This window comes from Anomaloglossus baeobatrachus, chromosome 3 (assembly GCF_048569485.1).
Source record: "Anomaloglossus baeobatrachus isolate aAnoBae1 chromosome 3, aAnoBae1.hap1, whole genome shotgun sequence".
NCBI classification, from domain to species: Eukaryota; Metazoa; Chordata; class Amphibia; order Anura; family Aromobatidae; genus Anomaloglossus; species Anomaloglossus baeobatrachus.
In genome coordinates, this window is record NC_134355.1 from 131,954,165 (window position 1) to 131,979,297 (window position 25,133).

The 25,133-nt window shown below is 53.5% G+C and overlaps 40 non-coding genes across 40 annotated transcripts; all 40 read right to left on the reverse strand.

The window, feature by feature from the left end:
• Window positions 1-306: 306 nt before the first annotated feature.
• LOC142297650 (U5 spliceosomal RNA) lies at window positions 307-422 on the reverse strand. The gene has a single exon (XR_012751927.1). It is a non-coding gene; the product is annotated as a U5 spliceosomal RNA (small nuclear RNA).
• Window positions 423-767: 345 nt separating this feature from the next.
• Window positions 768-883, reverse strand: LOC142298301 (U5 spliceosomal RNA). Its single transcript, XR_012752508.1, has one exon. It is a non-coding gene; the product is annotated as a U5 spliceosomal RNA (small nuclear RNA).
• A 345-nt stretch (window positions 884-1,228) lies between these two features.
• On the reverse strand, window positions 1,229-1,344 carry LOC142297828 (U5 spliceosomal RNA). The gene has a single exon (XR_012752097.1). It is a non-coding gene; the product is annotated as a U5 spliceosomal RNA (small nuclear RNA).
• Window positions 1,345-1,689: 345 nt separating this feature from the next.
• On the reverse strand, window positions 1,690-1,805 carry LOC142298302 (U5 spliceosomal RNA). The gene has a single exon (XR_012752509.1). It is a non-coding gene; the product is annotated as a U5 spliceosomal RNA (small nuclear RNA).
• A 345-nt stretch (window positions 1,806-2,150) lies between these two features.
• LOC142298303 (U5 spliceosomal RNA) lies at window positions 2,151-2,266 on the reverse strand. The gene has a single exon (XR_012752510.1). It is a non-coding gene; the product is annotated as a U5 spliceosomal RNA (small nuclear RNA).
• A 345-nt stretch (window positions 2,267-2,611) lies between these two features.
• On the reverse strand, window positions 2,612-2,727 carry LOC142297651 (U5 spliceosomal RNA). Its single transcript, XR_012751928.1, has one exon. It is a non-coding gene; the product is annotated as a U5 spliceosomal RNA (small nuclear RNA).
• A 345-nt stretch (window positions 2,728-3,072) lies between these two features.
• On the reverse strand, window positions 3,073-3,188 carry LOC142298304 (U5 spliceosomal RNA). The gene has a single exon (XR_012752511.1). It is a non-coding gene; the product is annotated as a U5 spliceosomal RNA (small nuclear RNA).
• Window positions 3,189-3,533: 345 nt separating this feature from the next.
• LOC142298305 (U5 spliceosomal RNA) lies at window positions 3,534-3,649 on the reverse strand. The gene has a single exon (XR_012752512.1). It is a non-coding gene; the product is annotated as a U5 spliceosomal RNA (small nuclear RNA).
• A 345-nt stretch (window positions 3,650-3,994) lies between these two features.
• On the reverse strand, window positions 3,995-4,110 carry LOC142298306 (U5 spliceosomal RNA). Its single transcript, XR_012752513.1, has one exon. It is a non-coding gene; the product is annotated as a U5 spliceosomal RNA (small nuclear RNA).
• A 345-nt stretch (window positions 4,111-4,455) lies between these two features.
• Window positions 4,456-4,571, reverse strand: LOC142297732 (U5 spliceosomal RNA). The gene has a single exon (XR_012752006.1). It is a non-coding gene; the product is annotated as a U5 spliceosomal RNA (small nuclear RNA).
• Window positions 4,572-4,916: 345 nt separating this feature from the next.
• Window positions 4,917-5,032, reverse strand: LOC142297847 (U5 spliceosomal RNA). The gene has a single exon (XR_012752114.1). It is a non-coding gene; the product is annotated as a U5 spliceosomal RNA (small nuclear RNA).
• Window positions 5,033-5,377: 345 nt separating this feature from the next.
• Window positions 5,378-5,493, reverse strand: LOC142298307 (U5 spliceosomal RNA). Its single transcript, XR_012752514.1, has one exon. It is a non-coding gene; the product is annotated as a U5 spliceosomal RNA (small nuclear RNA).
• Window positions 5,494-5,838: 345 nt separating this feature from the next.
• Window positions 5,839-5,954, reverse strand: LOC142298308 (U5 spliceosomal RNA). Its single transcript, XR_012752515.1, has one exon. It is a non-coding gene; the product is annotated as a U5 spliceosomal RNA (small nuclear RNA).
• Window positions 5,955-6,299: 345 nt separating this feature from the next.
• LOC142298310 (U5 spliceosomal RNA) lies at window positions 6,300-6,415 on the reverse strand. The gene has a single exon (XR_012752517.1). It is a non-coding gene; the product is annotated as a U5 spliceosomal RNA (small nuclear RNA).
• Window positions 6,416-6,760: 345 nt separating this feature from the next.
• LOC142298311 (U5 spliceosomal RNA) lies at window positions 6,761-6,876 on the reverse strand. The gene has a single exon (XR_012752518.1). It is a non-coding gene; the product is annotated as a U5 spliceosomal RNA (small nuclear RNA).
• Window positions 6,877-7,221: 345 nt separating this feature from the next.
• On the reverse strand, window positions 7,222-7,337 carry LOC142298312 (U5 spliceosomal RNA). Its single transcript, XR_012752519.1, has one exon. It is a non-coding gene; the product is annotated as a U5 spliceosomal RNA (small nuclear RNA).
• A 345-nt stretch (window positions 7,338-7,682) lies between these two features.
• On the reverse strand, window positions 7,683-7,798 carry LOC142298313 (U5 spliceosomal RNA). The gene has a single exon (XR_012752520.1). It is a non-coding gene; the product is annotated as a U5 spliceosomal RNA (small nuclear RNA).
• A 345-nt stretch (window positions 7,799-8,143) lies between these two features.
• LOC142298314 (U5 spliceosomal RNA) lies at window positions 8,144-8,259 on the reverse strand. Its single transcript, XR_012752521.1, has one exon. It is a non-coding gene; the product is annotated as a U5 spliceosomal RNA (small nuclear RNA).
• Window positions 8,260-8,604: 345 nt separating this feature from the next.
• On the reverse strand, window positions 8,605-8,720 carry LOC142298315 (U5 spliceosomal RNA). Its single transcript, XR_012752522.1, has one exon. It is a non-coding gene; the product is annotated as a U5 spliceosomal RNA (small nuclear RNA).
• A 345-nt stretch (window positions 8,721-9,065) lies between these two features.
• LOC142297567 (U5 spliceosomal RNA) lies at window positions 9,066-9,181 on the reverse strand. The gene has a single exon (XR_012751846.1). It is a non-coding gene; the product is annotated as a U5 spliceosomal RNA (small nuclear RNA).
• A 345-nt stretch (window positions 9,182-9,526) lies between these two features.
• Window positions 9,527-9,642, reverse strand: LOC142298316 (U5 spliceosomal RNA). The gene has a single exon (XR_012752523.1). It is a non-coding gene; the product is annotated as a U5 spliceosomal RNA (small nuclear RNA).
• A 345-nt stretch (window positions 9,643-9,987) lies between these two features.
• Window positions 9,988-10,103, reverse strand: LOC142298317 (U5 spliceosomal RNA). Its single transcript, XR_012752524.1, has one exon. It is a non-coding gene; the product is annotated as a U5 spliceosomal RNA (small nuclear RNA).
• A 345-nt stretch (window positions 10,104-10,448) lies between these two features.
• LOC142297652 (U5 spliceosomal RNA) lies at window positions 10,449-10,564 on the reverse strand. Its single transcript, XR_012751929.1, has one exon. It is a non-coding gene; the product is annotated as a U5 spliceosomal RNA (small nuclear RNA).
• A 345-nt stretch (window positions 10,565-10,909) lies between these two features.
• On the reverse strand, window positions 10,910-11,025 carry LOC142297788 (U5 spliceosomal RNA). Its single transcript, XR_012752060.1, has one exon. It is a non-coding gene; the product is annotated as a U5 spliceosomal RNA (small nuclear RNA).
• Window positions 11,026-11,370: 345 nt separating this feature from the next.
• Window positions 11,371-11,486, reverse strand: LOC142297760 (U5 spliceosomal RNA). Its single transcript, XR_012752034.1, has one exon. It is a non-coding gene; the product is annotated as a U5 spliceosomal RNA (small nuclear RNA).
• A 2,265-nt stretch (window positions 11,487-13,751) lies between these two features.
• Window positions 13,752-13,867, reverse strand: LOC142298318 (U5 spliceosomal RNA). Its single transcript, XR_012752525.1, has one exon. It is a non-coding gene; the product is annotated as a U5 spliceosomal RNA (small nuclear RNA).
• Window positions 13,868-14,212: 345 nt separating this feature from the next.
• Window positions 14,213-14,328, reverse strand: LOC142298319 (U5 spliceosomal RNA). The gene has a single exon (XR_012752526.1). It is a non-coding gene; the product is annotated as a U5 spliceosomal RNA (small nuclear RNA).
• A 345-nt stretch (window positions 14,329-14,673) lies between these two features.
• LOC142298322 (U5 spliceosomal RNA) lies at window positions 14,674-14,789 on the reverse strand. The gene has a single exon (XR_012752528.1). It is a non-coding gene; the product is annotated as a U5 spliceosomal RNA (small nuclear RNA).
• A 345-nt stretch (window positions 14,790-15,134) lies between these two features.
• Window positions 15,135-15,250, reverse strand: LOC142298323 (U5 spliceosomal RNA). Its single transcript, XR_012752529.1, has one exon. It is a non-coding gene; the product is annotated as a U5 spliceosomal RNA (small nuclear RNA).
• A 345-nt stretch (window positions 15,251-15,595) lies between these two features.
• Window positions 15,596-15,711, reverse strand: LOC142298324 (U5 spliceosomal RNA). The gene has a single exon (XR_012752530.1). It is a non-coding gene; the product is annotated as a U5 spliceosomal RNA (small nuclear RNA).
• Window positions 15,712-16,056: 345 nt separating this feature from the next.
• On the reverse strand, window positions 16,057-16,172 carry LOC142297878 (U5 spliceosomal RNA). Its single transcript, XR_012752144.1, has one exon. It is a non-coding gene; the product is annotated as a U5 spliceosomal RNA (small nuclear RNA).
• A 345-nt stretch (window positions 16,173-16,517) lies between these two features.
• On the reverse strand, window positions 16,518-16,633 carry LOC142297756 (U5 spliceosomal RNA). The gene has a single exon (XR_012752030.1). It is a non-coding gene; the product is annotated as a U5 spliceosomal RNA (small nuclear RNA).
• Window positions 16,634-16,978: 345 nt separating this feature from the next.
• LOC142297900 (U5 spliceosomal RNA) lies at window positions 16,979-17,097 on the reverse strand. The gene has a single exon (XR_012752164.1). It is a non-coding gene; the product is annotated as a U5 spliceosomal RNA (small nuclear RNA).
• A 5,014-nt stretch (window positions 17,098-22,111) lies between these two features.
• On the reverse strand, window positions 22,112-22,227 carry LOC142298325 (U5 spliceosomal RNA). Its single transcript, XR_012752531.1, has one exon. It is a non-coding gene; the product is annotated as a U5 spliceosomal RNA (small nuclear RNA).
• A 345-nt stretch (window positions 22,228-22,572) lies between these two features.
• Window positions 22,573-22,688, reverse strand: LOC142298326 (U5 spliceosomal RNA). The gene has a single exon (XR_012752532.1). It is a non-coding gene; the product is annotated as a U5 spliceosomal RNA (small nuclear RNA).
• Window positions 22,689-23,033: 345 nt separating this feature from the next.
• On the reverse strand, window positions 23,034-23,149 carry LOC142298355 (U5 spliceosomal RNA). The gene has a single exon (XR_012752560.1). It is a non-coding gene; the product is annotated as a U5 spliceosomal RNA (small nuclear RNA).
• Window positions 23,150-23,494: 345 nt separating this feature from the next.
• On the reverse strand, window positions 23,495-23,610 carry LOC142298328 (U5 spliceosomal RNA). Its single transcript, XR_012752533.1, has one exon. It is a non-coding gene; the product is annotated as a U5 spliceosomal RNA (small nuclear RNA).
• Window positions 23,611-23,955: 345 nt separating this feature from the next.
• On the reverse strand, window positions 23,956-24,071 carry LOC142297733 (U5 spliceosomal RNA). Its single transcript, XR_012752007.1, has one exon. It is a non-coding gene; the product is annotated as a U5 spliceosomal RNA (small nuclear RNA).
• A 345-nt stretch (window positions 24,072-24,416) lies between these two features.
• On the reverse strand, window positions 24,417-24,532 carry LOC142298329 (U5 spliceosomal RNA). The gene has a single exon (XR_012752534.1). It is a non-coding gene; the product is annotated as a U5 spliceosomal RNA (small nuclear RNA).
• Window positions 24,533-24,877: 345 nt separating this feature from the next.
• LOC142297727 (U5 spliceosomal RNA) lies at window positions 24,878-24,993 on the reverse strand. Its single transcript, XR_012752001.1, has one exon. It is a non-coding gene; the product is annotated as a U5 spliceosomal RNA (small nuclear RNA).
• Between the last annotated feature and the right edge of the window lie 140 nt (window positions 24,994-25,133).

Genomic DNA, 25,133 nt, shown 5'->3' on the forward strand with positions numbered 1-25,133 from the left:
CAGCCCTCACTTGGCCCGGGGAGACCTCCTAGAAAAGGGGAGGCAGGGGGTTGATGATGGCTAAACCAAACGGTACCACACAGCCAGCCCGGCGAGAGGCCATCTTCCCCAGGCTGCTCCCTTCTCTGAGCCCTCCTTTCCACCAGAGGGTCACCCCTTCAAACGAGCTTCCTGCTCCCCAAAAAGCGGGCCGTCTATGGCCACAATATTCAAATGAGGACCGCCTCCCTCCCAGCAGCAGCCACAGGAGTCAGCCTCCCACTACAGCCACCTCCCGCTCATTCTGTCGTTCAACCCAAAGAAGGAAACCCCAGCAAGCTGGAGCATGCAAAAATTGCCATAAAACTCAGTTTTGCTCCTCTCCACGGAAATCTTTAGTAAAAGGCGAAAGATTTTTACATTCTGAAGAGAAACCAGAGTATATCAGGCAAGGGCCTCCTCCCGACCTAACACCCTGGCCGCAGCCCTCACTTGGCCCGGGGAGACCTCCTAGAAAAGGGGAGGCAGGGGGTTGATGATGGCTAAACCAAACGGTACCACACAGCCAGCCCGGCGAGAGGCCATCTTCCCCAGGCTGCTCCCTTCTCTGAGCCCTCCTTTCCACCAGAGGGTCACCCCTTCAAACGAGCTTCCTGCTCCCCAAAAAGCGGGCCGTCCATGGCCACAATATTCAAATGAGGACCGCCTCCCTCCCAGCAGCAGCCACAGGAGTCAGCCTCCCACTACAGCCACCTCCCGCTCATTCTGTCGTTCAACCCAAAGAAGGAAACCCCAGCAAGCTGGAGCATGCAAAAATTGCCATAAAACTCAGTTTTGCTCCTCTCCACGGAAATCTTTAGTAAAAGGCGAAAGATTTTTACGTTCTGAAGAGAAACCAGAGTATATCAGGCAAGGGCCTCCTCCCGACCTAACACCCTGGCCGCAGCCCTCACTTGGCCCAGGGAGACCTCCTAGAAAAGGGGAGGCAGGGGGTTGATGATGGCTAAACCAAACGGTACCACACAGCCAGCCCGGCGAGAGGCCATCTTCCCCAGGCTGCTCCCTTCTCTGAGCCCTCCTTTCCACCAGAGGGTCACCCCTTCAAACGAGCTTCCTGCTCCCCAAAAAGCGGGCCGTCCATGGCCACAATATTCAAATGAGGACCGCCTCCCTCCCAGCAGCAGCCACAGGAGTCAGCCTCCCACTACAGCCACCTCCCGCTCATTCTGTCATTCAACCCAAAGAAGGAAACCCCAGCAAGCTGGAGCATGCAAAAATTGCCATAAAACTCAGTTTTGCTCCTCTCCACGGAAATGTTTAGTAAAAGGCGAAAGATTTTTACGTTCTGAAGAGAAACCAGAGTATATCAGGCAAGGGCCTCCTCCCGACCTAACACCCTGGCCGCAGCCCTCACTTGGCCCGGGGAGACCTCCTAGAAAAGGGGAGGCAGGGGGTTGATGATGGCTAAACCAAACGGTACCACACAGCCAGCCCGGCGAGAGGCCATCTTCCCCAGGCTGCTCCCTTCTCTGAGCCCTCCTTTCCACCAGAGGGTCACCCCTTCAAACGAGCTTCCTGCTCCCCAAAAAGCGGGCCGTCCATGGCCACAATATTCAAATGAGGACCGCCTCCCTCCCAGCAGCAGCCACAGGAGTCAGCCTCCCACTACAGCCACCTCCCGCTCATTCTGTCGTTCAACCCAAAGAAGGAAACCCCAGCAAGCTGGAGCATGCAAAAATTGCCATAAAACTCAGTTTTGCTCCTCTCCACGGAAATCTTTAGTAAAAGGCGAAAGATTTTTACGTTCTGAAGAGAAACCAGAGTATATCAGGCAAGGGCCTCCTCCCGACCTAACACCCTGGCCGCAGCCCTCACTTGGCCCGGGGAGACCTCCTAGAAAAGGGGAGGCAGGGGATTGATGATGGCTAAACCAAACGGTACCACACAGCCAGCCCGGCGAGAGGCCATCTTCCCCAGGCTGCTCCCCTCTCTGAGCCCTCCTTTCCACCAGAGGGTCACCCCTTCAAACGAGCTTCCTGCTCCCCAAAAAGCGGGCCGTCCATGGCCACAATATTCAAATGAGGACCGCCTCCCTCCCAGCAGCAGCCACAGGAGTCAGCCTCCCACTACAGCCACCTCCCGCTCATTCTGTCGTTCAACCCAAAGAAGGAAACCCCAGCAAGCTGGAGCATGCAAAAATTGCCATAAAACTCAGTTTTGCTCCTCTCCACGGAAATCTTTAGTAAAAGGCGAAAGATTTTTACGTTCTGAAGAGAAACCAGAGTATATCAGGCAAGGGCCTCCTCCCGACCTAACACCCTGGCCGCAGCCCTCACTTGGCCCGGGGAGACCTCCTAGAAAAGGGGAGGCAGGGGGTTGATGATGGCTAAACCAAACGGTACCACACAGCCAGCCCGGCGAGAGGCCATCTTCCCCAGGCTGCTCCCTTCTCTGAGCCCTCCTTTCCACCAGAGGGTCACCCCTTCAAACGAGCTTCCTGCTCCCCAAAAAGCGGGCCGTCCATGGCCACAATATTCAAATGAGGACCGCCTCCCTCCCAGCAGCAGCCACAGGAGTCAGCCTCCCACTACAGCCACCTCCCGCTCATTCTGTCGTTCAACCCAAAGAAGGAAACCCCAGCAAGCTGGAGCATGCAAAAATTGCCATAAAACTCAGTTTTGCTCCTCTCCACGGAAATCTTTAGTAAAAGGCGAAAGATTTTTACATTCTGAAGAGAAACCAGAGTATATCAGGCAAGGGCCTCCTCCCGACCTAACACCCTGGCCGCAGCCCTCACTTGGCCCGGGGAGACCTCCTAGAAAAGGGGAGGCAGGGGGTTGATGATGGCTAAACCAAACGGTACCACACAGCCAGCCCGGCGAGAGGCCATCTTCCCCAGGCTGCTCCCTTCTCTGAGCCCTCCTTTCCACCAGAGGGTCACCCCTTCAAACGAGCTTCCTGCTCCCCAAAAAGCGGGCCGTCCATGGCCACAATATTCAAATGAGGACCGCCTCCCTCCCAGCAGCAGCCACAGGAGTCAGCCTCCCACTACAGCCACCTCCCGCTCATTCTGTCGTTCAACCCAAAGAAGGAAACCCCAGCAAGCTGGAGCATGCAAAAATTGCCATAAAACTCAGTTTTGCTCCTCTCCACGGAAATCTTTAGTAAAAGGCGAAAGATTTTTACGTTCTGAAGAGAAACCAGAGTATATCAGGCAAGGGCCTCCTCCCGACCTAACACCCTGGCCGCAGCCCTCACTTGGCCCGGGGAGACCTCCTAGAAAAGGGGAGGCAGGGGGTTGATGATGGCTAAACCAAACGGTACCACACAGCCAGCCCGGCGAGAGGCCATCTTCCCCAGGCTGCTCCCTTCTCTGAGCCCTCCTTTCCACCAGAGGGTCACCCCTTCAAACGAGCTTCCTGCTCCCCAAAAAGCGGGCCGTCCATGGCCACAATATTCAAATGAGGACCGCCTCCCTCCCAGCAGCAGCCACAGGAGTCAGCCTCCCACTACAGCCACCTCCCGCTCATTCTGTCGTTCAATCCAAAGAAGGAAACCCCAGCAAGCTGGAGCATGCAAAAATTGCCATAAAACTCAGTTTTGCTCCTCTCCACGGAAATCTTTAGTAAAAGGCGAAAGATTTTTACGTTCTGAAGAGAAACCAGAGTATATCAGGCAAGGGCCTCCTCCCGACCTAACACCCTGGCCGCAGCCCTCACTTGGCCCGGGGAGACCTCCTAGAAAAGGGGAGGCAGGGGGTTGATGATGGCTAAACCAAACGGTACCACACAGCCAGCCCGGCGAGAGGCCATCTTCCCCAGGCTGCTCCCTTCTCTGAGCCCTCCTTTCCACCAGAGGGTCACCCCTTCAAACGAGCTTCCTGCTCCCCAAAAAGCGGGCCGTCCATGGCCACAATATTCAAATGAGGACCGCCTCCCTCCCAGCAGCAGCCACAGGAGTCAGCCTCCCACTACAGCCACCTCCCGCTCATTCTGTCGTTCAACCCAAAGAAGGAAACCCCAGCAAGCTGGAGCATGCAAAAATTGCCATAAAACTCAGTTTTGCTCCTCTCCACGGAAATCTTTAGTAAAAGGCGAAAGATTTTTACGTTCTGAAGAGAAACCAGAGTATATCAGGCAAGGGCCTCCTCCCGACCTAACACCCTGGCCGCAGCCCTCACTTGGCCCGGGGAGACCTCCTAGAAAAGGGGAGGCAGGGGGTTGATGATGGCTAAACCAAACGGTACCACACAGCCAGCCCGGCGAGAGGCCATCTTCCCCAGGCTGCTCCCTTCTCTGAGCCCTCATTTCCACCAGAGGGTCACCCCTTCAAACGAGCTTCCTGCTCCCCAAAAAGCGGGCCGTCCATGGCCACAATATTCAAATGAGGACCGCCTCCCTCCCAGCAGCAGCCACAGGAGTCAGCCTCCCACTACAGCCACCTCCCGCTCATTCTGTCGTTCAACCCAAAGAAGGAAACCCCAGCAAGCTGGAGCATGCAAAAATTGCCATAAAACTCAGTTTTGCTCCTCTCCACAGAAATCTTTAGTAAAAGGCGAAAGATTTTTACGTTCTGAAGAGAAACCAGAGTATATCAGGCAAGGGCCTCCTCCCGACCTAACACCCTGGCCGCAGCCCTCACTTGGCCCGGGGAGACCTCCTAGAAAAGGGGAGGCAGGGGGTTGATGATGGCTAAACCAAACGGTACCACACAGCCAGCCCGGCGAGAGGCCATCTTCCCCAGGCTGCTCCCTTCTCTGAGCCCTCCTTTCCACCAGAGGGTCACCCCTTCAAACGAGCTTCCTGCTCCCCAAAAAGCGGGCCGTCCATGGCCACAATATTCAAATGAGGACCGCCTCCCTCCCAGCAGCAGCCACAGGAGTCAGCCTCCCACTACAGCCACCTCCCGCTCATTCTGTCGTTCAACCCAAAGAAGGAAACCCCAGCAAGCTGGAGCATGCAAAAATTGCCATAAAACTCAGTTTTGCTCCTCTCCACGGAAATCTTTAGTAAAAGGCGAAAGATTTTTACATTCTGAAGAGAAACCAGATTATATCAGGCAAGGGCCTCCTCCCGACCTAACACCCTGGCCGCAGCCCTCACTTGGCCCGGGGAGACCTCCTAGAAAAGGGGAGGCAGGGGGTTGATGATGGCTAAACCAAACGGTACCACACAGCCAGCCCGGCGAGAGGCCATCTTCCCCAGGCTGCTCCCTTCTCTGAGCCCTCCTTTCCACCAGAGGGTCACCCCTTCAAACGAGCTTCCTGCTCCCCAAAAAGCGGGCCGTCCATGGCCACAATATTCAAATGAGGACCGCCTCCCTCCCAGCAGCAGCCACAGGAGTCAGCCTCCCACTACAGCCACCTCCCGCTCATTCTGTCGTTCAACCCAAAGAAGGAAACCCCAGCAAGCTGGAGCATGCAAAAATTGCCATAAAACTCAGTTTTGCTCCTCTCCACGGAAATCTTTAGTAAAAGGCGAAAGATTTTTACGTTCTGAAGAGAAACCAGAGTATATCAGGCAAGGGCCTCCTCCCGACCTAACACCCTGGCCGCAGCCCTCACTTGGCCCGGGGAGACCTCCTAGAAAAGGGGAGGCAGGGGGTTGATGATGGCTAAACCAAACGGTACCACACAGCCAGCCCGGCGAGAGGCCATCTTCCCCAGGCTGCTCCCTTCTCTGAGCCCTCCTTTCCACCAGAGGGTCACCCCTTCAAACGAGCTTCCTGCTCCCCAAAAAGCGGGCCGTCCATGGCCACAATATTCAAATGAGGACCGCCTCCCTCCCAGCAGCAGCCACAGGAGTCAGCCTCCCACTACAGCCACCTCCCGCTCATTCTGTCGTTCAACCCAAAGAAGGAAACCCCAGCAAGCTGGAGCATGCAAAAATTGCCATAAAACTCAGTTTTGCTCCTCTCCACGGAAATCTTTAGTAAAAGGCGAAAGATTTTTACGTTCTGAAGAGAAACCAGAGTATATCAGGAAAGGGCCTCCTCCCGACCTAACACCCTGGCCGCAGCCCTCACTTGGCCCGGGGAGACCTCCTAGAAAAGGGGAGGCAGGGGGTTGATGATGGCTAAACCAAACGGTACCACACAGCCAGCCCGGCGAGAGGCCATCTTCCCCAGGCTGCTCCCTTCTCTGAGCCCTCCTTTCCACCAGAGGGTCACCCCTTCAAACGAGCTTCCTGCTCCCCAAAAAGCGGGCCGTCCATGGCCACAATATTCAAATGAGGACCGCCTCCCTCCCAGCAGCAGCCACAGGAGTCAGCCTCCCACTACAGCCACCTCCCGCTCATTCTGTCGTTCAACCCAAAGAAGGAAACCCCAGCAAGCTGGAGCATGCAAAAATTGCCATAAAACTCAGTTTTGCTCCTCTCCACGGAAATCTTTAGTAAAAGGCGAAAGATTTTTACGTTCTGAAGAGAAACCAGAGTATATCAGGCAAGGGCCTCCTCCCGACCTAACACCCTGGCCGCAGCCCTCACTTGGCCCGGGGAGACCTCCTAGAAAAGGGGAGGCAGGGGGTTGATGATGGCTAAACCAAACGGTACCACACAGCCAGCCCGGCGAGAGGCCATCTTCCCCAGGCTGCTCCCTTCTCTGAGCCCTCCTTTCCACCAGAGGGTCACCCCTTCAAACGAGCTTCCTGCTCCCCAAAAAGCGGGCCGTCCATGGCCACAATATTCAAATGAGGACCGCCTCCCTCCCAGCAGCAGCCACAGGAGTCAGCCTCCCACTACAGCCACCTCCCGCTCATTCTGTCGTTCAACCCAAAGAAGGAAACCCCAGCAAGCTGGAGCATGCAAAAATTGCCATAAAACTCAGTTTTGCTCCTCTCCACGGAAATCTTTAGTAAAAGGCGAAAGATTTTTACGTTCTGAAGAGAAACCAGAGTATATCAGGCAAGGGCCTCCTCCCGACCTAACACCCTGGCCGCAGCCCTCACTTGGCCCGGGGAGACCTCCTAGAAAAGGGGAGGCAGGGGGTTGATGATGGCTAAACCAAACGGTACCACACAGCCAGCCCGGCGAGAGGCCATCTTCCCCAGGCTGCTCCCTTCTCTGAGCCCTCCTTTCCACCAGAGGGTCACCCCTTCAAACGAGCTTCCTGCTCCCCAAAAAGCGGGCCGTCCATGGCCACAATATTCAAATGAGGACCGCCTCCCTCCCAGCAGCAGCCACAGGAGTCAGCCTCCCACTACAGCCACCTCCCGCTCATTCTGTCGTTCAACCCAAAGAAGGAAACCCCAGCAAGCTGGAGCATGCAAAAATTGCCATAAAACTCAGTTTTGCTCCTCTCCACGGAAATCTTTAGTAAAAGGCGAAAGATTTTTACGTTCTGAAGAGAAACCAGAGTATATCAGGCAAGGGCCTCCTCCCGACCTAACACCCTGGCCGCAGCCCTCACTTGGCCCGGGGAGACCTCCTAGAAAAGGGGAGGCAGGTGGTTGATGATGGCTAAACCAAACGGTACCACACAGCCAGCCCGGCGAGAGGCCATCTTCCCCAGGCTGCTCCCTTCTCTGAGCCCTCCTTTCCACCAGAGGGTCACCCCTTCAAACGAGCTTCCTGCTCCCCAAAAAGCGGGCCGTCCATGGCCACAATATTCAAATGAGGACCGCCTCCCTCCCAGCAGCAGCCACAGGAGTCAGCCTCCCACTACAGCCACCTCCCGCTCATTCTGTCGTTCAACCCAAAGAAGGAAACCCCAGCAAGCTGGAGCATGCAAAAATTGCCATAAAACTCAGTTTTGCTCCTCTCCACGGAAATCTTTAGTAAAAGGCGAAAGATTTTTACGTTCTGAAGAGAAACCAGAGTATATCAGGCAAGGGCCTCCTCCCGACCTAACACCCTGGCCGCAGCCCTCACTTGGCCCGGGGAGACCTCCTAGAAAAGGGGAGGCAGGGGGTTGATGATGGCTAAACCAAACGGTACCACACAGCCAGCCCGGCGAGAGGCCATCTTCCCCAGGCTGCTCCCTTCTCTGAGCCCTCCTTTCCACCAGAGGGTCACCCCTTCAAACGAGCTTCCTGCTCCCCAAAAAGCGGGCCGTCCATGGCCACAATATTCAAATGAGGACCGCCTCCCTCCCAGCAGCAGCCACAGGAGTCAGCCTCCCACTACAGCCACCTCCCGCTCATTCTGTCGTTCAACCCAAAGAAGGAAACCCCAGCAAGCTGGAGCATGCAAAAATTGCCATAAAACTCAGTTTTGCTCCTCTCCACGGAAATCTTTAGTAAAAGGCGAAAGATTTTTACGTTCTGAAGAGAAACCAGAGTATATCAGGCAAGGGCCTCCTCCCGACCTAACACCCTGGCCGCAGCCCTCACTTGGCCCGGGGAGACCTCCTAGAAAAGGGGAGGCAGGGGGTTGATGATGGCTAAACCAAACGGTACCACACAGCCAGCCCGGCGAGAGGCCATCTTCCCCAGGCTGCTCCCTTCTCTGAGCCCTCCTTTCCACCAGAGGGTCACCCCTTCAAACGAGCTTCCTGCTCCCCAAAAAGCGGGCCGTCCATGGCCACAATATTCAAATGAGGACCGCCTCCCTCCCAGCAGCAGCCACAGGAGTCAGCCTCCCACTACAGCCACCTCCCGCTCATTCTGTCGTTCAACCCAAAGAAGGAAACCCCAGCAAGCTGGAGCATGCAAAAATTGCCATAAAACTCAGTTTTGCTCCTCTCCACGGAAATCTTTAGTAAAAGGCGAAAGATTTTTACGTTCTGAAGAGAAACCAGAGTATATCAGGCAAGGGCCTCCTCCCGACCTAACACCCTGGCCGCAGCCCTCACTTGGCCCGGGGAGACCTCCTAGAAAAGGGGAGGCAGGGGGTTGATGATGGCTAAACCAAACGGTACCACACAGCCAGCCCGGCGAGAGGTCATCTTCCCCAGGCTGCTCCCTTCTCTGAGCCCTCCTTTCCACCAGAGGGTCACCCCTTCAAACGAGCTTCCTGCTCCCCAAAAAGCGGGCCGTCCATGGCCACAATATTCAAATGAGGACCGCCTCCCTCCCAGCAGCAGCCACAGGAGTCAGCCTCCCACTACAGCCACCTCCCGCTCATTCTGTCGTTCAACCCAAAGAAGGAAACCCCAGCAAGCTGGAGCATGCAAAAATTGCCATAAAACTCAGTTTTGCTCCTCTCCACGGAAATCTTTAGTAAAAGGCGAAAGATTTTTACGTTGTGAAGAGAAACCAGAGTATATCAGGCAAGGGCCTCCTCCCGACCTAACACCCTGGCCGCAGCCCTCACTTGGCCCGGGGAGACCTCCTAGAAAAGGGGAGGCAGGGGGTTGATGATGGCTAAACCAAACGGTACCACACAGCCAGCCCGGCGAGAGGCCATCTTCCCCAGGCTGCTCCCTTCTCTGAGCCCTCCTTTCCACCAGAGGGTCACCCCTTCAAACGAGCTTCCTGCTCCCCAAAAAGCGGGCCGTCCATGGCCACAATATTCAAATGAGGACCGCCTCCCTCCCAGCAGCAGCCACAGGAGTCAGCCTCCCACTACAGCCACCTCCCGCTCATTCTGTCGTTCAACCCAAAGAAGGAAACCCCAGCAAGCTGGAGCATGCAAAAATTGCCATAAAACTCAGTTTTGCTCCTCTCCACGGAAATCTTTAGTAAAAGGCGAAAGATTTTTACGTTCTGAAGAGAAACCAGAGTATATCAGGCAAGGGCCTCCTCCCGACCTAACACCCTGGCCGCAGCCCTCACTTGGCCCGGGGAGACCTCCTAGAAAAGGGGAGGCAGGGGGTTGATGATGGCTAAACCAAACGGTACCACACAGCCAGCCCGGCGAGAGGCCATCTTCCCCAGGCTGCTCCCTTCTCTGAGCCCTCCTTTCCACCAGAGGGTCACCCCTTCAAACGAGCTTCCTGCTCCCCAAAAAGCGGGCCGTCCATGGCCACAATATTCAAATGAGGACCGCCTCCCTCCCAGCAGCAGCCACAGGAGTCAGCCTCCCACTACAGCCACCTCCCGCTCATTCTGTCGTTCAACCCAAAGAAGGAAACCCCAGCAAGCTGGAGCATGCAAAAATTGCCATAAAACTCAGTTTTGCTCCTCTCCACGGAAATCTTTAGTAAAAGGCGAAAGATTTTTACGTTCTGAAGAGAAACCAGAGTATATCAGGCAAGGGCCTCCTCCCGACCTAACACCCTGGCCGCAGCCCTCACTTGGCCCGGGGAGACCTCCTAGAAAAGGGGAGGCAGGGGGTTGATGATGGCTAAACCAAACGGTACCACACAGCCAGCCCGGCGAGAGGCCATCTTCCCCAGGCTGCTCCCTTCTCTGAGCCCTCCTTTCCACCAGAGGGTCACCCCTTCAAACGAGCTTCCTGCTCCCCAAAAAGCGGGCCGTCCATGGCCACAATATTCAAATGAGGACCGCCTCCCTCCCAGCAGCAGCCACAGGAGTCAGCCTCCCACTACAGCCACCTCCCGCTCATTCTGTCGTTCAACCCAAAGAAGGAAACCCCAGCAAGCTGGAGCATGCAAAAATTGCCATAAAACTCAGTTTTGCTCCTCTCCACGGAAATCTTTAGTAAAAGGCGAAAGATTTTTACATTCTGAAGAGAAACCAGAGTATATCAGGCAAGGGCCTCCTCCCGACCTAACACCCTGGCCGCAGCCCTCACTTGGCCCGGGGAGACCTCCTAGAAAAGGGGAGGCAGGGGGTTGATGATGGCTAAACCAAACGGTACCACACAGCCAGCCCGGCGAGAGGCCATCTTCCCCAGGCTGCTCCCTTCTCTGAGCCCTCCTTTCCACCAGAGGGTCACCCCTTCAAACGAGCTTCCTGCTCCCCAAAAAGCGGGCCGTCCATGGCCACAATATTCAAATGAGGACCGCCTCCCTCCCAGCAGCAGCCACAGGAGTCAGCCTCCCACTACAGCCACCTCCCGCTCATTCTGTCGTTCAACCCAAAGAAGGAAACCCCAGCAAGCTGGAGCATGCAAAAATTGCCATAAAACTCAGTTTTGCTCCTCTCCACGGAAATCTTTAGTAAAAGGTGAAAGATTTTTACGTTCTGAAGAGAAACCAGAGTATATCAGGCAAGGGCCTCCTCCCGACCTAACACCCTGGCCGCAGCCCTCACTTGGCCCGGGGAGACCTCCTAGAAAAGGGGAGGCAGGGGGTTGATGATGGCTAAACCAAACGGTACCACACAGCCAGCCCGGCGAGGGGCCATCTTCCCCAGGCTGCTCCCTTCTCTGAGCCCTCCTTTCCACCAGAGGGTCACCCCTTCAAACGAGCTTCCTGCTCCCCAAACAGCGGGCCGTCCATGGCCACAATATTCAAATGAGGACCGCCTCCCTCCCAGCAGCAGCCACAGGAGTCAGCCTCCCACTACAGCCACCTCCCGCTCATTCTGTCGTTCAACCCAAAGAAGGAAACCCCAGCAAGCTGGAGCATGCAAAACTTGCCATAAAACTCAGTTTTGCTCCTCTCCACGGAAATCTTTAGTAAAAGGCGAAAGATTTTTACGTTCTGAAGAGAAACCAGAGTATATCAGGCAAGGGGGACCCTATATAACAAGAAAAAACAGCATAAAAACAACCTCCACTCAAAAATATTATGTATTGCAAAGTGTGCACAGTACCAACATTCCAAGCTGTACTATTGAAAAAATGAGATTTTTGGCAAAAAATTGCAATTTTTCGAGCCACCCCGCCAACGTCACGGCAAATCTCCTGGGGCAGTCCTAACACTAAAATATTTTTATTTAAAGTGTGCCATGTGGCCTCACATATGCAAAATTAGGACTGCACAGCACGTACCTTGTGCTTTTCAGTCACCGTCTCCATGACTGATTCATGGTTGTGGGCGGGACAGGCCCGAGCACATGCTGCTTAGAATAAATAGCCAGTGGACGGGGTTGGATGGCCAGTGTGAACAGCCACCAACCGCCAAAAATCAGGACAGATGGAAAAATAAACATGAGGTGCACTGCAAGATGAGAATCAACTGGGACCCTATATAACAAGAAAAAACAGCATAAAAACAACCTCCACTCAAAAATATTATGTATTGCAAAGTGTGCACAGTACCAACATTCCAAGCTGTACTATTGAAAAAATGAGATTTTTGGCAAAAAATTGCAATTTTTCGAGCCACCCCGCCAACGTCACGGCAAATCTCCTGGGGCAGTCCTAACACTAAAATATTTTTATTTAAAGTGTGCCATGTGGCCTCACATATGCAAAATTAGGACTGCACAGCACGTACCTTGTGCTTTTCAGTCACCGTCTCCATGACTGATTCATGGTTGTGGGCGGGACAGGCCCGAGCACATGCTGCTTAGAATAAATAGCCAGTGGACGGGGTTGGATGGCCAGTGTGAACAGCCACCAACCGCCAAAAATCAGGACAGATGGAAAAATAAACATGAGGTGCACTGCAAGATGAGAATCAACTGGGACCCTATATAACAAGAAAAAACAGCATAAAAACAACCTCCACTCAAAAATATTATGTATTGCAAAGTGTGCACAGTACCAACATTCCAAGCTGTACTATTGAAAAAATGAGATTTTTGGCAAAAAATTGCAATTTTTCGAGCCACCCCGCCAACGTCACGGCAAATCTCCTGGGGCAGTCCTAACACTAAAATATTTTTATTTAAAGTGTGCCATGTGGCCTCACATATGCAAAATTAGGACTGCACAGCACGTACCTTGTGCTTTTCAGTCACCGTCTCCATGACTGATTCATGGTTGTGGGCGGGACAGGCCCGAGCACATGCTGCTTAGAATAAATAGCCAGTGGACGGGGTTGGATGGCCAGTGTGAACAGCCACCAACCGCCAAAAATCAGGACAGATGGAAAAATAAACATGAGGTGCACTGCAAGATGAGAATCAACTGGGACCCTATATAACAAGAAAAAACAGCATAAAAACAACCTCCACTCAAAAATATTATGTATTGCAAAGTGTGCACAGTACCAACATTCCAAGCTGTACTATTGAAAAAATGAGATTTTTGGCAAAAAATTGCAATTTTTCGAGCCACCCCGCCAACGTCACGGCAAATCTCCTGGGGCAGTCCTAACACTAAAATATTTTTATTTAAAGTGTGCCATGTGGCCTCACATATGCAAAATTAGGACTGCACAGCACGTACCTTGTGCTTTTCAGTCACCGTCTCCATGACTGATTCATGGTTGTGGGCGGGACAGGCCCGAGCACATGCTGCTTAGAATAAATAGCCAGTGGACGGGGTTGGATGGCCAGTGTGAACAGCCACCAACCGCCAAAAATCAGGACAGATGGAAAAATAAACATGAGGTGCACTGCAAGATGAGAATCAACTGGGACCCTATATAACAAGAAAAAACAGCATAAAAACAACCTCCACTCAAAAATATTATGTATTGCAAAGTGTGCACAGTACCAACATTCCAAGCTGTACTATTGAAAAAATGAGATTTTTGGCAAAAAATTGCAATTTTTCGAGCCACCCCGCCAACGTCACGGCAAATCTCCTGGGGCAGTCCTAACACTAAAATATTTTTATTTAAAGTGTGCCATACATAATATTTTTGAGTGGAGCCAGCCCGGCGAGAGGCCATCTTCCCCATGCTGCTCCCTTCTCTGAGCCCTCCTTTCCACCAGAGGGTCACCCCTTCAAACGAGCTTCCTGCTCCCCAAAAAGCGGGCCGTCAATGGCCACAATATTCAAATGAGGACCGCCTCCCTCCCAGCAGCAGCCACAGGAGTCAGCCTCCCACTACAGCCACCTCCCGCTCATTCTGTCGTTCAACCCAAAGAAGGAAACCCCAGCAAGCTGGAGCATGCAAAAATTGCCATAAAACTCAGTTTTGCTCCTCTCCACGGAAATCTTTAGTAAAAGGCGAAAGATTTTTACGTTCTGAAGAGAAACCAGAGTATATCAGGCAAGGGCCTCCTCCCGACTTAATACCCTGGCCGCAGCCCTCACTTGGCCCGGGGAGACCTCCTAGAAAAGGGGAGGCAGGGGGTTGATGATGGCTAAACCAAACGGTACCACACAGCCAGCCCGGCGAGAGGCCATCTTCCCCAGGCTGCTCCCTTCTCTGAGCCCTCCTTTCCACCAGAGGGTCACCCCTTCAAACGAGCTTCCTGCTCCCCAAAAAGCGGGCCGTCCATGGCCACAATATTCAAATGAGGACCGCCTCCCTCCCAGCAGCAGCCACAGGAGTCAGCCTCCCACTACAGCCACCTCCCGCTCATTCTGTCGTTCAACCCAAAGAAGGAAACCCCAGCAAGCTGGAGCATGCAAAAATTGCCATAAAACTCAGTTTTGCTCCTCTCCACGGAAATCTTTAGTAAAAGGCGAAAGATTTTTACGTTCTGAAGAGAAACCAGAGTATATCAGGCAAGGGCCTCCTCCCGACCTAACACCCTGGCCGCAGCCCTCACTTGGCCCGGGGAGACCTCCTAGAAAAGGGGAGGCAGGGGGTTGATGATGGCTAAACCAAACGGTACCACACAGCCAGCCCGGCGAGAGGCCATCTTCCCCAGGCTGCTCCCTTCTCTGAGCCCTCCTTTCCACCAGAGGGTCACCCCTTCAAACGAGCTTCCTGCTCCCCAAAAAGCGGGCCGTCCATGGCCACAATATTCAAATGAGGACCGCCTCCCTCCCAGCAGCAGCCACAGGAGTCAGCCTCCCACTACAGCCACCTCCCGCTCATTCTGTCGTTCAACCCAAAGAAGGAAACCCCAGCAAGCTGGAGCATGCAAAAATTGCCATAAAACTCAGTTTTGCTCCTCTCCACGGAAATCTTTAGTAAAAGGCGAAAGATTTTTACGTTCTGAAGAGAAACCAGAGTATATCAGGCAAGGGCCTCCTCCCGACCTAACACCCTGGCCGCAGCCCTCACTTGGCCCGGGGAGACCTCCTAGAAAAGGGGAGGCAGGGGGTTGATGATGGCTAAACCAAACGGTACCACACAGCCAGCCCGGCGAGAGGCCATCTTCCCCAGGCTGCTCCCTTCTCTGAGCCCTCCTTTCCACCAGAGGGTCACCCCTTCAAACGAGCTTCCTGCTCCCCAAAAAGCGGGCCGTCCATGGCCACAATATTCAAATGAGGACCGCCTCCCTCCCAGCAGCAGCCACAGGAGTCAGCCTCCCACTACAGCCACCTCCCGCTTATTCTGTCGTTCAACCCAAAGAAGGAAACCCCAGCAAGCTGGAGCATGCAAAAATTGCCATAAAACTCAGTTTTGCTCCTCTCCACGGAAATCTTTAGTAAAAGGCGAAAGATTTTTACGTTCTGAAGAGAAACCAGAGTATATCAGGCAAGGGCCTCCTCCCGACCTAACACCCTGGCCGCAGCCCTCACTTGGCCCGGGGAGACCTCCTAGAAAAGGGGAGGCAGGGGGTTGATGATGGCTAAACCAAACGGTACCACACAGCCAGCCCGGCGAGAGGCCATCTTCCCCAGGCTGCTCCCTTCTCTGAGCCCTCCTTTCCACCAGAGGGTCACCCCTTCAAACGAGCTTCCTGCTCCCCAAAAAGCGGGCCGTCCATGGCCACAATATTCAAATGAGGACCGCCTCCCTCCCAGCAGCAGCCACAGGAGTCAGCCTCCCACTACAGCCACCTCCCGCTTATTCTGTCGTTCAACCCAAAGAAGGAAACCCCAGCAAGCTGGAGCATGCAAAAATTGCCATAAAACTCAGTTTTGCTCCTCTCCACGGAAATCTTTAGTAAAAGGCGAAAGATTTTTACGTTCTGAAGAGAAACCAGAGTATATCAGGCAAGGGCCTCCTCCCGACCTAACACCCTGGCCGCAGCCCTCACTTGGCCCGGGGAGACCTCCTAGAAAAGGGGAGACAGGGGGTTGATGATGGCTAAACCAAACGGTACCACACAGCCAGCCCGGCGAGAGGCCATCTTCCCCAGGCTGCTCCCTTCTCTGAGCCCTCCTTTCCACCAGAGGGTCACCCCTTCAAACGAGCTTCCTGCTCCCCAAAAAGCGGGCCGTCCATGGCCACAATATTCAAATGAGGACCGCCTCCCTCCCAGCAGCAGCCACAGGAGTCAGCCTCCCACTACAGCCACCTCCCGCTCATTCTGTCGTTCAACCCAAAGAAGGAAACCCCAGCAAGCTGGAGCATGCAAAAATTGCCATAAAACTCAGTTTTGCTCCTATCCACGGAAATCTTTAGTAAAATACGAAAGATTTTTACGTTCTGAAGAGAAACCAGAGTATATCAGGCAAGGGCCTCCTCCCGACCTAACACCCTGGCCGCAGCCCTCACTTGGCCCGGGGAGACCTCCTAGAAAAGGGGAGGCAGGGGGTTGATGATGGCTAAACCAAACGGTACCACACAGCCAGCCCGGCGAGAGGCCATCTTCCCCAGGCTGCTCCCTTCTCTGAGCCCTCCTTTCCACCAGAGGGTCACCCCTTCAAACGAGCTTCCTGCTCCCCAAAAAGCGGGCCGTCCATGGCCACAATATTCAAATGAGGACCGCCTCCCTCCCAGCAGCAGCCACAGGAGTCAGCCTCCCACTACAGCCACCTCCCGCTCATTCTGTCGTTCAACCCAAAGAAGGAAACCCCAGCAAGCTGGAGCATGCAAAAATTGCCATAAAACTCAGTTTTACTCCTCTCCACGGAAATCTTTAGTAAAAGGCGAAAAATTTTTACGTTCTGAAGAGAAACCAGAGTATATCAGGCAAGGGCCTCCTCCCGACCTAACACCCTGGCCGCAGCCCTCACTTGGCCCGGGGAGACCTCCTAGAAAAGGGGAGGCAGGGGGTTGATGATGGCTAAACCAAACGGTACCACACAGCCAGCCCGGCGAGAGGCCATCTTCCCCAGGCTGCTCCCTTCTCTGAGCCCTCCTTTCCAGCAGAGGGTCACCCCTTCAAACGAGCTTCCTGCTCCCCAAAAAGCGGGCCGTCCATGGCCACAATATTCAAATGAGGACCGCCTCCCTCCCAGCAGCAGCCACAGGAGTCAGCCTCCCACTACAGCCACCTCCCGCTCATTCTGTCGTTCAACCCAAAGAAGGAAACCCCAGCAAGCTGGAGCATGCAAAAATTGCCATAAAACTCAGTTTTGCTCCTCTCCACGGAAATCTTTAGTAAAAGGCGAAAGAATTTTTACGTGCTGAATAGTGATGAGCGAGCATGCTTGTAACTACTCGGTACTCGCACGAGTATCACTGTACTCGGGCTACTCGGCGGGGACCGAGTAATTTTGCAATACTCGTGCTTTACTCGTGGTCTTCATCCCTGCATGTTGGCGCTCTTTTGAGAGCCAGCCCTCATGCAGGGATTGGCTGGCAGACCACTGCAATGCCACAGCCCTGTTAGTTGTGGAATTGCAGTGATTGGCCGGCCTGCACAGCGTGACCGAGCCTTTATACCGGCCGGCGCGCTGTGCTCTGTACACAGCCATCTCATATTCCCTGCTTTCCACGCCCACAGGCGCCTATGATTGGTTGCAGTGAGACACGCCCCCACGCTGAGTGACAGGTGTCACACTGCACCCAATCACAGCAGCCGGTGGGCGTGTCTATACTGTGCAGTAAAATAAATAAATAAATAATTAAAAAAACAGCGTGCGGTTCCCCCCAATTTTAATACCAGCCAGATAAAGCCATACAGCTGAAGGCTGGTATTCTCAGGATGGGGAGCCCCACGTTATGGGGAGCCCCCCACCCTAACAATATCAGTCAGCAGCTGGCCAGAATTGCCGCATACATTATATGCGACAATTCTGGGGCTGTACCCGGCTCTTCCCGATTTACCCTGGTGCGTTGGCAAATCGGGGTAATAAGGAGTTATTGGCAGCCCATAGCTGCCAATAAGTCCTAGATTAATCATGTCATGCGTCTATGAGACACCCTCCATGATTAATCTGTAAGTTACAGTAAATAAACACACACACCAGAAAAAATCCTTTATTAGAAATAAAAAACACACACATATACCCTGGTTCACCACTTTAATCAGCCCCAAAAAGCCCTCCTTGTCCGGCGTAATCCAGGATGATCCAGCGTCGCATCCAGCGCTGCTGCATGGAGGTGACCGGAGCTGCAGCAGACACCGCCGCTCCGGTCACCTCCACACAGCAAATGAACACAGCCGCGCGATCAGCTGCTGTCACTGAGGTTACCCGCTGTCACCGCTGCATCCACCGGTGGCCGCGGGTAACCTCAGTGACAGCAGCTGATCGCGCGGCTGTGTTCATTTGCTGTGTGGAGGTGACCGGAGCGGCGGTGTCTGCTGCGGCTCCGGTCACCTCCATGCAGCAGCGCTGGATGCGACGCTGGATCATCCTGGATTACGCCGGACATGGAGGGCTTTTTCGGGCTGATTAAAGTGGTGAACCAGGGTATATGTGTGTGTTTTTATTTCTAATAAAGGATTTTTTCTGGTGTGTGTGTGTTTATTTACTGTAACTTACAGATTAATCATGGAGGGTGTCTCATAGACGCCTGACATGATTAATCTAGGACTTATTGGCAGCTATGGGCTGCCAATAACTCCTTATTACCCCGATTTGCCAACGCACCAGGGCAAATCGGGAAGAGCCGGGTACAGTCCCAGAACTGTCGCATATAATGTATGCGGCAATTCTGGGAGGCTGTTGGCTGATATTGTTAGGGTGGGGGGCTCCCCATAACGTGGAGCTCCCCATCCTGAGAATACCAGCCTTCAGCCGTATGGCTTTATCTGGCTGGTTTTAAAAATGGGGGGAACCGCACGCCGTTTTTTTTAATTATTTATTAATTTTAATTATTAATTTTAATTATTTATTAAATAATTAAAAAAAACGGCGTGCGGTTCCCCCCATTTTTAAAACCAGCCAGATAAAGCCATACGGCTGAAGGCTGGTATTCTCAGGATGGGGAGCTCCACGTTATGGGGAGCCCCCCACCCTAACAATATCAGCCAACAGCTGCCCAGAATTGCCGCATACATTATATGCGACAGTTCTGGGACTGTACCCGGCTCTTCCCGATTTACCCTGGTGCGTTGGCAAATCGGGGTAATAAGGAGTTAATGGCAGCCCATAGCTGCCACTAAATCCTAGATTAATCATGTCAGGCGTCTCCCCGAGATTCCTTCCATGATTAATCTGTAAATTACAGTTAAAAAACACACACATCCGAAAAATCCTTTATTAGAAATAAAAAACACTAACAAAGTCCCTCATTACCAATTTATTAACCCCGACAAACCCTCCATGTCCGGCGTACTCCACGGACTCCGGCGTCGCGTCCAGCTCTGCTGCATGGAAGTGACAGGAGCTGCAGAAGACACCGCCGCTCCGGTCACCTCCACGCAGCTAATGAAGACAGCCGTGCGATCAGCTGAGCTGTCACTGAGGTTACCCGCCGTCACTGGATCCAGTGACGGCGGGTAACCTCAGTGACAGCTCAGCTGATCGCGCTACTCACCTCATTTGCTGCGTGGAAGTGACCGGAGCGGCGGTGTCTTCTGCAGCTCCGGTCACCTCTATGCAGCAGCGCAGGATGCGACGCTGGAACATCCTGGATGACGCCGGACATGGAGGGCTTTTTGGGGCTGATTAAAGTGGTGAACCAGGGTATATGTGTGTGTTTTTTATTTCTAATAAAGGATTTTTCGGGTGTGTGTGTTTATTTACTGTAACTTACAGATTAATCATGGAGGGTGTCTCATAGACGCCTGACATGATTAATCTAGGATTTAGTGGCAGCTATGGGCTGCCATTAACTCCTTATTACCCCGATTTGCCAAAGCACCAGGGCAAATCGGGAAGAGCCGGGTACAGCCCCAGAACTGTCGCATATAATGTATGCGACAATTCTGGGCGGCTGCTGACTGATATTGTTAGGCTGGGGGGCTCCCCATAACGTGGAGCTCCCCATCCTGAGAATACCAGCCTTCAGCCGTATGGCTTTATCTGGCTGGCATTAAAATGGGGGGGACCGCACGCCGTTTTTTTTTAATTATTTATTAATTTATTTTCCTGCACAGTATAGACACGCCCACCGGCTGCTGTGATTGGGTGCAGTGTGACACCTGTCACTCAGCGTGGGGGCGTGTCTCACTGCAACCAATCATAGGCACCGGTGGGCGGGGAAAGCAGGGAATAGGAGATTGTTTAATGAGCGGCCGGCTTTTTCAAAATAGTAAAAGCCGCCGGTCACCTCCACGCAGCTAATGAAGGGAATAGCGCGATCAGCTGCTGTCAGTCAGGTAACTCCCGGCCACCGCTGGATCCAGCGGTGCCGCGATTAACCTCAGTGACAGCAGCTGATCGCTATACTCACCTCAGTTGGTGCATGGAGCTGACTGGAGCGGCGGTGAGTAGCGCGATCAGCTGAGCTGTCACTGAGGTTACCCGCGGCCACCGCTGCATCCACCGCTGGATCCAGGTAACCTCAGTGACAGCTCAGCTGATCGCTATACTCATCTCATTAGCTGCGTGGAGGTGACCGGAGCGGCGGTGTCTTCTGCAGCTCCTGTCACTTCCATGCAGCAGAGCTGGACGCGACGCTGGAGGACTGTGGAGTACGCCGGACATGGAGGGTTTGTCGGGGTTAATAAATTGGTAATGAGGGACTTTGTTAGTGTTTTTTATTTCTAATAAAGGATTTTTCGGGTGTGTGTGTTTTTTAACTGTAATTTACAGATTAATCATGGAAGGAATCTCGGGGAGACGCCTGACATGATTAATCTAGGATTTAGTGGCAGCTATGGGCTGCCATTAACTCCTTATTACCCCGATTTGCCAACGCACCAGGGTAAATCGGGAAGAGCCGGGTACAGCCCCAGAACTGTCGCATCTAATGTATGCGGCAATTCTGGGCGGCTGCTGACTGATATTGTTAGGGTGGGGGGCTCCCCATAACGTGGAGCTCCCCATCCTGAGAATACCAGCCTTCAGCCGTATGGCTTTATCTGGCTGGTATTAAAATTGGGGGGACCGCATGCCGTTTTTTTTAATTATTTAATTATTTATTTCACTGCACAGTATACACACACCGGCTGCTGTGATTGGTTGCAGTGAGACAGCTGTCACTCAGTGTGGGAGCGTGTCTCACTGCAACCAATCATAGGCGCCGAAAAGCAGGACAGCAGGGAATAGGAGATTGATTAATGAGCGGCCGGCTTTTTCAAAAGAGGAAAAGCCACCGGAGTTTGAACAGCTGTGCAGCGCCGCGGCAGTGATCGGGGAACGGTAAGTAAGAGAGAGGGGGGGGAACTGACCGACAGACTGTGAGAGGGGGACAGACAAGACAGAGAGAGACAGACCGACGGACTGAGGGAGATAGAATAAAAAAAAAAAAATGACCGACATCGCTAGTAAAAAGCACAAAACGTGCGTTTTGGACATCGGAGTGCCACACAAGGTTTTCATGTAAAATCTTTCATGTATTAATCTCAAAAAGTAACATACACCAGCTCTATCTCACTATTGGGTATGTGCCCTTAACATTTCCGCCATGAAAATTCATTTTGGTGTCATTTTGTAAGGTTTTCTGGTGAGTCCGTAAAAATGGCGTAAAACTCGGACAAAATTGTTCACATCTGTGACTTTTGAGTGATAAATGCTTCAAGGGGTCTTCCCCATGCTGATGCCATGTCATTTGAGCACTCTTCTGAGACTTTTGTGACATTTTTAGGGTTTCTCCATGCTGCCGGGGGGTCATTTCACAAAAATACTCGGGTCTCCCATAGGATAACATTGGGCTCGGTGCTCGGGCCGAGTACACGAGTATCTTGGGAGGCTCGGCCCGAGCTTCGAGCACCCGAGCTTTTTAGTACTCGCTCATCACTAGTGCTGAAGAGAAACCAGAGTATATCAGGCAAGGGCCTCCTCCCGACCTAACACCCTGGCCGCAGCCCTCACTTGGCCCGGGGAGACCTCCTAGAAAAGGGGAGGCAGGGGGTTGATGATGGCTAAACCAAACGGTACCACACAGCCAGCCCGGCGAGAGGCCATCTTCCCCAGGCTGCTCCCTTCTCTGAGCCCTCCTTTCCACCAGAGGGTCACCCCTTCAAACGAGCTTCCTGCTCCCCAAAAAGCGGGCCGTCCATGGCCACAATATTCAAATGAGGACCGCCTCCCTCCCAGCAGCAGCCACAGGAGTCAGCCTCCCACTACAGCCACCTCCCGCTCATTCTGTCGTTCAACCCAAAGAAGGAAACCCCAGCAAGCTGGAGCATGCAAAAATTGCCATAAAACTCAGTTTTGCTCCTCTCCACGGAAATCTTTAGTAAAAGGCGAAAGATTTTTACGTTCTGAAGAGAAACCAGAGTATATCAGGCAAGGGCCTCCTCCCGACCTAACACCCTGGCCGCAGCCCTCACTTGGCCCGGGGAGACCTCCTAGAAAAGGGGAGGCAGGTGGTTGATGATGGCTAAACCAAACGGTACCACACAGCCAGCCCGGCGAGAGGCCATCTTCCCCAGGCTGCTCCCTTCTCTGAGCCCTCCTTTCCACCAGAGGGTCACCCCTTCAAACGAGCTTCCTGCTCCCCAAAAAGCGGGCCGTCCATGGCCACAATATTCAAATGAGGACCGCCTCCCTCCCAGCAGCAGCCACAGGAGTCAGCCTCCCACTACAGCCACCTCCCGCTCATTCTGTCGTTCAACCCAAAGAAGGAAACCCCAGCAAGCTGGAGCATGCAAAAATTGCCATAAAACTCAGTTTTGCTCCTCTCCACGGAAATCTTTAGTAAAAGGCGAAAGATTTTTACGTTCTGAAGAGAAACCAGAGTATATCAGGCAAGGGCCTCCTCCCGACCTAACACCCTGGCCGCAGCCCTCACTTGGCCCGGGGAGACCTCCTAGAAAAGGGGAGGCAGGGGGTTGATGATGGCTAAACCAAACGGTACCACACAGCCAGCCCGGCGAGAGGCCATCTTCCCCAGGCTGCTCCCTTCTCTGAGCCCTCCTTTCCACCAGAGGGTCACCCCTTCAAACGAGCTTCCTGCTCCCCAAAAAGCGGGCCGTCCATGGCCACAATATTCAAATGAGGACCGCCTCCCTCCCAGCAGCAGCCACAGGAGTCAGCCTCCCACTACAGCCACCTCCCGCTCATTCTGTCGTTCAACCCAAAGAAGGAAACCCCAGCAAGCTGGAGCATGCAAAAATTGTCATAAAACTCAGTTTTGCTCCTCTCCACGGAAATCTTTAGTAAAAGGCGAAAGATTTTTACGTTCTGAAGAGAAACCAGAGTATATCAGGCAAGGGCCTCCTCCCGACCTAACACCCTGGCCGCAGCCCTCACTTGGCCCGGGGAGACCTCCTAGAAAAGGGGAGGCAGGGGGTTGATGATGGCTAAACCAAACGGTACCACACAGCCAGCCCGGCGAGAGGCCATCTTCCCCAGGCTGCTCCCTTCTCTGAGCCCTCCTTTCCACCAGAGGGTCACCCCTTCAAACGAGCTTCCTGCTCCCCAAAAAGCGGGCCGTCCATGGCCACAATATTCAAATGAGGACCGCCTCCCTCCCAGCAGCAGCCACAGGAGTCAGCCTCCCACTACAGCCACCTCCCGCTCATTCTGTCGTTCAACCCAAAGAAGGAAACCCCAGCAAGCTGGAGCATGCAAAAATTGCCATAAAACTCAGTTTTGCTCCTCTCCACGGAAATCTTTAGTAAAAGGCGAAAGATTTTTACGTTCTGAAGAGAAACCAGAGTATATCAGGCAAGGGCCTCCTCCCGACCTAACACCCTGGCCGCAGCCCTCACTTGGCCCGGGGAGACCTCCTAGAAAAGGGGAGGCAGGGGGTTGATGATGGCTAAACCAAACGGTACCACACAGCCAGCCCGGCGAGAGGCCATCTTCCCCAGGCTGCTCCCTTCTCTGAGCCCTCCTTTCCACCAGAGGGTCACCCCTTCAAATGAGCTTCCTGCTCCCCAAAAAGCGGGCCGTCCATGGCCACAATATTCAAATGAGGACCGCCTCCCTCCCAGCAGCAGCCACAGGAGTCAGCCTCCCACTACAGCCACCTCCCGCTCATTCTGTCGTTCAACCCAAAGAAGGAAACCCCAGCAAGCTGGAGCATGCAAAAATTGCCATAAAACTCAGTTTTGCTCCTCTCCACAGAAATCTTTAGTAAAAGGCGAAAGATTTTTACGTTCTGAAGAGAAACCAGAGTATATCAGGCAAGGGCCTCCTCCCGACCTAACACCCTGGCCGCAGCCCTCACTTGGCCCGGGGAGACCTCCTAGAAAAGGGGAGGCAGGGGGTTGATGATGGCTAAACCAAACGGTACCACACAGCCAGCCCGGCGAGAGGCCATCTTCCCCAGGCTGCTCCCTTCTCTGAGCCCTCCTTTCCACCAGAGGGTCACCCCTTCAAACGAGCTTCCTGCTCCCCAAAAAGCGGGCCGTCCATGGCCACAATATTCAAATGAGGACCGCCTCCCTCCCAGCAGCAGCCACAGGAGTCAGCCTCCCACTACAGCCACCTCCCGCTCATTCTGTCGTTCAACCCAAAGAAGGAAACCCCAGCAAGCTGGAGCATGCAAAAATTGCCATAAAACTCAGTTTTGCTCCTCTCCACGGAAATCTTTAGTAAAAGGCGAAAGATTTTTACGTTCTGAAGAGAAACCAGAGTATATCAGGCAAGGGCCTCCTCCCGACCTAACACCCTGGCCGCAGCCCTCACTTGGCCCAGGGAGACCTCCTAGAAAAGGGGAGGCAGGGGGTTGATGATGGCTAAACCAAACGGTACCACACAGCCAGCCCGGCGAGAGGCCATCTTCCCCAGGCTGCTCCCTTCTCTGAGCCCTCCTTTCCACCAGAGGGTCACCCCTTCAAACGAGCTTCCTGCTCCCCAAAAAGCGGGCCGTCCATGGCCACAATATTCAAATGAGAACCGCCTCCCTCCCAGCAGCAGCCACAGGAGTCAGCCTCCCACTACAGCCACCTCCCGCTCATTCTGTCGTTCAACCCAAAGAAGGAAACCCCAGCAAGCTGGAGCATGCAAAAATTGCCATAAAACTCAGTTTTGCTCCTCTCCACGGAAATCTTTAGAAAAAGGCGAAAGATTTTTACGTTCTGAAGAGAAACCAGAGTATATCAGGCAAGGGCCTCCTCCCGACCTAACACCCTGGCCGCAGCCCTCACTTGGCCCGGGGAGACCTCCTAGAAAAGGGGAGGCAGGGGGTTGATGATGGCTAAACCAAACGGTACCACACAGCCAGCCCGGCGAGAGGCC